The following is an 8,344-nucleotide window of genomic DNA, read 5'->3' as shown; positions in this document are numbered from 1 at the left end:
GGCATAGGCTGCAGCCCCTGCTGCAGTGGGTTTCCATGGGCTACTGTGTGTAGCCAGCAGCCAGCGTGAGTGGCCAGCAGCTGCCCTGAGCGGCCGTCCAGAAGCTGGCGACTGATCTGCCTCTCCCAGGAAGAGCGCAATGATGGTGTCAACTTGGGCCAGTGAAGCAACATCCTCCAAGACTAGACTGAAGAACAAAAAGACAGCAACTTGTCTGTTCCCATCCCCCAATTTCCCAATAAAAATCTTTAAAAAAAAATTAAAAAAAGAGAAACTTACAGGCTAGTTTGTCTTAAGCAAAATATCAGCAAGGCAAATCAATCAATCAATCCATCCATAAATAGGATAATACATCATAACTAAATTGTGGTTTTTTTTCCTAGAAAGAAGTCGGCTTAACAATTCAAACTTAATCCATCAATACAATTTACCACGTTAACAGAAAAAAGGAGAAAAATTATGATCTTATCAATGCCTTTTTAAAAAGTCTTTGTTTAAATTCAATACTCATACATGAAAAAAATTCTTAACTAGAAATAGAAGAGAACTTCCTTAATATGACAGGGATGTCTACAAAACCCCACAGCATTGGGTTTTGATTAAGGTGATTAAGGTTATGATTAAGGTGAAGTATTAAAAGCTTTTCCTCTAAGATTAGGAATGGATGGGTGAGGATGTCCGCTAAGTCTGCTGCTTTGTCACATTGTTTTGGAGGTCTTAAACAGTGCAATAGGGCAAGAAAAAGAGGAAAGACATAAAAATCAGAAAAAAAGGGGAAAATTGTCATTCTTCACAGACAGCATGTGTGTTTATATAGAAAAGCTAAAGGATCTAAACAAATTATTTGAATTAAAAAAGTGAGTTTAGCAAGGTGGCTAGATATAAGGAAAATACACAAATATTCTATTTCTAGATACTAGTAGTAACAAACTGAAAATGATACCATTTACAATAGCATAAAAAAGGTCAAATACCTAGGAATAAATAAAAGATATGTAAGTCCTGTATACCACAAAATATTTTTGAGAGCAAGTTTTAATGACCTAAATAAGTGCGATATATGTACAATGTTCATCGATTGGATACTACAAAAATTTCAGTTCTCTTCAGATCAATCTATCATATTAAAATCCCAAAGTTTAAAAATCCCACAGTTTAAAAAAAGATAAATGTGTATTTATTTTTGGAGAACACCAAGATGGCACAGTAGGTAAACGCTGTGCTTACCTTCTCTCACGACCACATCAAAATTACAACTAAACTACAAAATAACCATCATTGAGAATCACCTAAAATCTTGCTGAACTGAAGTCCTACAACTAAAGACATGCAGAAGGAGCCACCTCAAGACTGATAGGAGGGGCAGAGATGCAGAAAGGACTGGTCCCACACCTGTGTGTGGCCATTAAAGATTGGGAGGGATATCTCAGCTGTGGAGGTCCCCCCACACCCCCAGAGGAGTGAGAGGTTTCAGACCCAACCCAGCCCAGGGTTCCAGTGCCAGGGAGAGAAGTCCCCATAATTTTGGGCTGTTAAAACCAGTGGGGATTCTGACTGAGTGAGATGGAGGGCAGCTGAAGTCCCAGGCACTCCTCTTAAAAGGGCTTTGCATGGACTTACCCACCAACGGATTCACTCACTCTGAGCTCCAGCGTTGGGGCAGCAGCTGGAGAGATGGAAGGGACATATGGTGGGGAACTGAGTTGTCTGGCTTGGGAGAGGGGCTGGAGAGGCGACTTTGTCCTACACGGCGGAACTGGCAGACATCGTTGTTTCTTTGCTGAGCCCTTCCCCTTCCCTGCTTGCGGACGCAGGCAGCCGCCATATCTGAGTCTCCACTGTTTTTTTGCCAAAACCCTGGCGATTTGATACCCTACCCTGCCCAACTTTCGGGCACACCTAAGCCCCTTCCAGTGGCTTTTTTTTTTTTAAGATTTTATTAAATAATTGGGGAAGGGGAACAGACAAGTTGCTGTCCTTTTGTTCTTCAGTCTAGCTGTGGAGGATGTTGCTTCACTGGACCATGTTGGTATTATCATTGCGCTCTTCCCAGGTGAGGCAGATCGGTCACCGGCCTCTGGATGGCTGCCCATAGCGGCTCTTAGCAGCTCACACTGACTGCCAGCCACACACGGTAGCTTTATGGCAACCCACTGCAGCACAGGCTGCAGTCTACACCGTTGCCGGCAACTCATGGCAGCCCAGCTCCAGGTAGAGCTGTTGTTCACCATCTTAGCTGTAGAGGGCAGTGTCACTGGCCCTCATGTGGGATCCAAACCCGGGCCCTGCTACTCAGAGCTGGCGTCCCAAGTCAGCTCTTAACCAACGCGCCACTTGGCCAGCCCTTCAGTGGCCTTTTTTGTACAAACCGCCTGCTTTAGCTCACGCTGAAGACTTTCCTAGGGTCTCTCAAAGGTTCATGGAACCCAGAAAAGCAGAATCTGGCTTGAGCGTGTCCTGTACCTCTAGCTGAACAGCCCTAAGTCCGGCACTAGCGGCAGCCAGCCTTGGTTTGCAGCTTGGCCTCTCAAGGCGCATCCAAGCACGGCTCGGGTGGCAGCCATCTGCGGATTGCTCTGTGGCTCCTGCCGGGTGGCCCCAGGTGGGGCAGGGCTGTGGCTGAACTTGACCTATAGCGTATCCCCTCCAAGGTGGTCCTGGAGCTGGCGCCCCCAGTGGCCAGCTTCAAAATGAGCTGGAGCGTCACCCAGTTGCCTCCAACTATGACACACCCAAGGGGTGGATTGGGCAGAAACCTAAGTCCTGCTGAGGCAGGTCCTGCTCTGTAGGCTCAGCCCCTGCACAATAACTCTCCCACTGTAGTCAAGGCCAGTCCTCACAACTAGTGAGCCTGAGGGTCAGTCTCTCCCACTGATGTGCAATTATCAACCAAGGCTCAACTACCAGAAGAGGGCACACAAAACCCACACAAGGGACACACCCAGAGCACGTGCCTCAGGTGACCAGGAAGACTGCATTACTGAACCCCACAGCACACCTACTAATAAGGCCACTCTATGAATACCGGGAGGCATAGCAGCCCTACCTAATACATAGAAACAAACACAGGGAGGCAGCCAAAATGGGGAGACAAAGAAACATGTCTCAAATAAAAGAACAGAACAAAGCTCCAGAAAAAGAACTAAACAAAATGGAGATAAACAATCTTTCAGATTGGGAGTTCCAAATACTGCTTATGAGGATGCTCAATGATCTCAGAGAAAACTTCAACAAAGAGATAGGAAACATAAAAATGGAGATATAAAACATAAAAAAGAACCAATCAGAGATAAAGAATACAGTAATAGAAATGAAGAATATATTATGGGGAGTCAACAGTAAACTAGGTGAAGCAGAGGATCCAACCAGTGATGTAGAAGATAAGGTAGCAGAGAAAACACCCAACCAGAGCAGCAAAAAGAAAAAAGACTCCAAAAAAATGAGGAGTGTTTAAGGGGCCTCTGGGACAACATCAAACATACCAACATTCATATTATAGGGGTACCACAGGAGAAGAGAGAAAGCAAGGAATTGAAAACCTATTTGAAGCAATAATGACTGAAAACTTCCCTAACCTGGTGAAGGAAATAGATATACAAGCCCAGGAAGCTCAGAGAGTCCCAAACAAGATGAACCCAAAGAGCCCAAGATTGCTTTACCCAGAAAAGCTATCATTTAGAATTGAAGGACAGATAAAGAGCTTCCCAGATAAGAAAAAGCTAAAGGAGTTCATCATCACCAAACCAGTATTACAAAGAATCTTAGAGAGCTTTCTTTAAGATGGGAGGGGGGTTAAGGATGGTTGAAAGGGGAAGGGATTAAGAAGTACAAATTGGTTGTTACACAGTAGTCATGGGATGTAGGGTATAGCATAAGGAATATAGTCAACAATATTGTAATAACTAGGTATGGTGCCAGATAGGTATTAGATCTATCAGGGTGATAGATGGGAGGGGTGTTGGGGGCAGGGTGGAAATGGTGAGGGTATTAAGAAATACAAATTGGTAGTTATAAAATAGTCATAGGGATGTAAATTATAGAAAAGATAATCAACAATATGGTAAAAACTATGTATAGTGCCAGGTGGTACTAGTCAGGGGAATCACTTCCTAAATTATACAAATGTCTAATCACTATCCTATACACTTGAAACTAATATAAAATGATATTAAATGTCAACTCTAATTGAAAATTTTAAAAAGGAGGGGAAAGATCAATAATATTGTGATAGCGTGGTACAGTGTCAGATGGTTGCTGGAAGTGATGGTGATCACTTCTTTAGCACAGGGAATAAAATCAATAATGTGGTAATGACACTGAATAGAGCTAGGTGGGTGCTGTTGAAATACTATGATGAAACTAATATAATATTGTATGCTAGCTGTATTTTAATTTTTAAAAATCTTTAAAAAAAGAAATTAGCAATTATTTTAATAAAAATTGTATGACTATGAAAAAAATAAAAGATTGATTCTTTAACATATACAGTAAAGGGCCAAGAATAATCATAAAAATTTTAAAGAAGCACAAAGTTGGAGAAAATACTCTACCAGACATAGTCTTAGCATAAAGCTATTGTATGTACACACAGGCAAATGGACCAATAGAACAGAACAGACTCCAGAAACAGACCCCTCACATATAAGTACTTGGTTTTCGGCAGAGATGGCAGTATATAATAGAATAGTGAGAAAAGAAACGCCTACATATGCATGCTAAAAACATGTATTACAATGTCCATAGTAACATTATTATAATAACCCTGAAATAGAAACAGCCCAAATGTCTATCAACAGAAGGATGGATACATATTCACACGATGGAATATACTGGGTTGTCGGAAAAGTCATGATGTATTTTTTCTATGTTTTTCATTGCAAAAATGTGCCATGACTTTTCTGACAACCCAATATACAGCTCTGAAAATGAACTTGAGCTACATGCAACAGAACAGAAGACTCTCAAAATCAAAATGATGGACAAAAACAAACAAAAACAGACACGAAAGAACACATACTTCTGATTCCATTTTACACAAAGTTAAAAAAAACGGGGGGGGGGCTAAACTCAACTCTAGAGTTTGGGGATGCATGCTGTGGCCCAGAACTATTTGGGGCTGCCAGTCTGGACACTTTCTTGCCCATCAGGAAACAAGGAGCTTGCACCAGAGTGTCACTAAACACACTGCTTAGCTGCCATTTTTTTCTTGGTAGTAAGACTTTCCAGATGAAGGAAGCAGTGCGTTGATTTAAGTCCTGGTGCAAGCTCCCCTCTGGCAGCAGACTGGCACTTAGGGTATCCCTGCTGTGTACCTCCTGGGCTCACCTGCGTCCACCTGCAGCTGCAGTAGACAGTTCCCAGCATGCTGACCGTCTCCCACCTCCAGCACCCTGAGAGTGTGCTCTGCCTTCCACAGACGCCACTTCTCTGCAGATGCTCCCAGGGCACCCCCTCCACCAGTGGGGGCAGGAAGTGGGTGAGTAAGCGCCCCAGCTCCCCATCCTCCAGCAGGCCAATGAGAAAGCTTGTTCCATGCGACGTCTCCAAGGACCCCAACGGGACGGAGCTCCAGTTGCCCACCCTGGTGACCCAGGCATTTCACGTATTTGTTGTGAGTTTCCTCCCTTTCCCCTCTCATTCACCTTATTCCTGCTTCCTGGGGTCACCTCCTTAGGAAACTACAGTCTTTGGGGGAAGTCAAATAAGACACGTGTCACAGAGGCCAGAAAACAATGAATATAAAATTCAGAAGAATAGTAATTACCTCTTGGCAGGGGCTGAGAGACAAGGGGCTAGTGAGAGTGACAGCAGGCGGAGGGTTTCTAGCGAGCTGGCAGATATTCTGTCTAGACCTGTCTGTGGTTACACACGTGCGATAAATCACTGAGCTATTCATTTTGTCTCCCGCACTTTTCTCTGTATATTGTATATAGGTCATAATATAAAACTTTAATCACTCATGGGAATTATTAAGATAAAAGATTGAAATCATTTGGAAACTTGTTTTAAATGTATTAGTTGTATAGACAGTGGCTACGTGTCAGAAAATTCTGTTTGGTAGGTTCCAAATTGTAATAAATTGAACAAATAGATAAAGCACCAAAGCCACTGAAACTTGAAAGACCACAGTGAGTACAATCCAGGAGTTTCTTCTCATAAGAGCCACCCAGAGGCGGGCTGGGACTCCTCTGAGAGGATTGGGTGTTCTCTGCTCCCTCGGGGGAACAGCAAATCAACCCCGAGCTTGGCAGAGGGTGGCTCCCAGGCATCGGACCTCAGCCAGAGCCTCAGAGGTCCTGATCGGCTCAGCTTCACAAAGCAGGGCCTCCGGCTCCATGAGGTGTCTTCTACCAGCTTCCAGCAGCTATCCCAGTAGGGCTGCTGGAGGGAACCCATCAAAACACAGGATGCCAAACATTGCCCTGGAACATACTTACACATAAAAAGTATTCACTGTTCATCTGAAGTGCAAGCGCAACTGGGCATCCTGCATTTTCTCTGGTGACTTTGTGTCCCCATGAAGCTCCCAGCCTGTGGACAAGGAGTCCACAGCCACCCTGGGCGCCACCGCCTTGGTTCTAGAACCTGCGTTCAACACCCTTTGGATCCAGCACTGCCGGACCTCCAGATGCTGGGTTCCTGCTCTGACTCAGCTCAGACTCCAACCGGAACCCCACAGCTCTCATCCCCCTCTGTCCCAGCCATTGGTCCCACAGGCTCTCTATAAGGAGGGCATACGTTTGGAAACCAGAATTCATTTTCCTGCAGAAATTGCATGATGATGTTTTCAAGCCAGCCCACAGCCATCTGTTTTGACCCATGACACACCTGTGTGGAGGCAGGTATGATGGTACAGCTTCAACTGATCCCATTGCAGGAAGATCCAATAAATACATTTGTGTGTCTTTCTGCCATGTGCTTGGCCCTCTGCCAGGTGCTGCAGTAGGTACAGGAATGAGTTGGGCTGTCCCTTCTGCAGTTTGTAGTTGAAGGACCGTAACTTGGGGACTGTTTCCCTGTGGAGACATACCCCCTGGGTTCAAATGCAGAGTCTTGGGGTGGCTGCTGCTCCCCCAGCAGGAAGATCTGTGGCAACAGGAAGTGTGTGTGCGCGTGTGTGTTGCGCGTACATTCACCAGCATGCACACAGGCGAGTGTGAATGCATGTAGGTGTGTGCATGCATACAAGTATGTGCAGGCAGGTGTGCACATGCATGTGTGTATATGCTCACGTGTGTGAGAGTAAGATGTGTCAGAGTCCCAGATGCTTCCCTGAAGAATGAAAAGCATTAGTGACCAGAGGACACTAATAATCTATGAATTCCACATAAAACAAGAAAAGGCACCTTTCTCTACATCTGTGTAAGGACACACGCGAGCGCGCACAAACACTCACCTATGGCTCTGGAACTGCCCAGATCTGAACTGGTAGCCAAAGGGCAGCTCCCCCATATGCCATCAATGGATGGACAGGGGCCGCAGTCCTGGGGACACTGAGAAAGGAGGCGGAGCCAAGGGTGTGAGGTCTCTGTCGGTGCAAGTGCTCGGGGAAACAATCGCTAAATGAACGCATGCAGGATGGCAAACACTTCTCCCGAAGTCCTCCCACCGCTGCTGCAGCAGGAGGCATGGGCCTAGCAGGTCATGCAGTCCTGGGTTTGAGTCCCTGCTGGAACCCTGACCATGACATGGCCTTACCCTCTCAGGGATCCTCAGGCTTCTGAATCAAAAACACAAGGGGGGGACAACACCCACTGCATAAAGTTAGGATGATTCAATGAGGTTTAGAGTACATCAAAACCTTCACACAGGGCCTGGCACAAGATCTATTATTAAAAATAATGCTACTTATAAAAAAAAATCACTGTTTTGCAGATAAAGTGTGCCCACCAAGTAAAAAGAAAAATTTGGCCTTAGGACCATGAATCCTTGCAAAATCAAAGTGCTTAAAGAGCACAATTTCTTCTTCCTTTTTGTGCAGGAGAAATACTGGATGTACATACGCTGTGGGCTCCCCCAGCCGGCTCTCCCTGCTCCCCGGGCCGCAGCTCAGGCAGGAAAGGTGGGGCTCTTCCACCACCTTGTGGACACCCCGAGAAGGCTGGTGAGCCGCTGCCGCCTGAGGTCGGTGCCCACACTTTCCTCTGCTTTCGTCTCTCCTGTTGGAGCCCCGGCCAATTTTACAATGCACTCAGGGGTGCAAAGGAACTGGCCTTCTCTTATTTATCTGTTCTTGATCTGATTTTCTCATGAGCCATCGCCCACTGCGTGGCTAGGAGGCTGTGTTGGGGGACACTAACTTTGGTCAAATCTGATATAAAATTGAGTCCAGTTGGATGATCTG

This window comes from Hipposideros armiger, unplaced genomic scaffold, assembly GCF_001890085.2.
Source record: "Hipposideros armiger isolate ML-2016 unplaced genomic scaffold, ASM189008v1 scaffold_46, whole genome shotgun sequence".
In the NCBI taxonomy this organism is placed as follows: domain Eukaryota; kingdom Metazoa; phylum Chordata; class Mammalia; order Chiroptera; family Hipposideridae; genus Hipposideros; species Hipposideros armiger.
The sequence above is the reverse complement of the archived record's forward strand: the minus strand, read 5'-3'. Positions refer to the sequence as shown.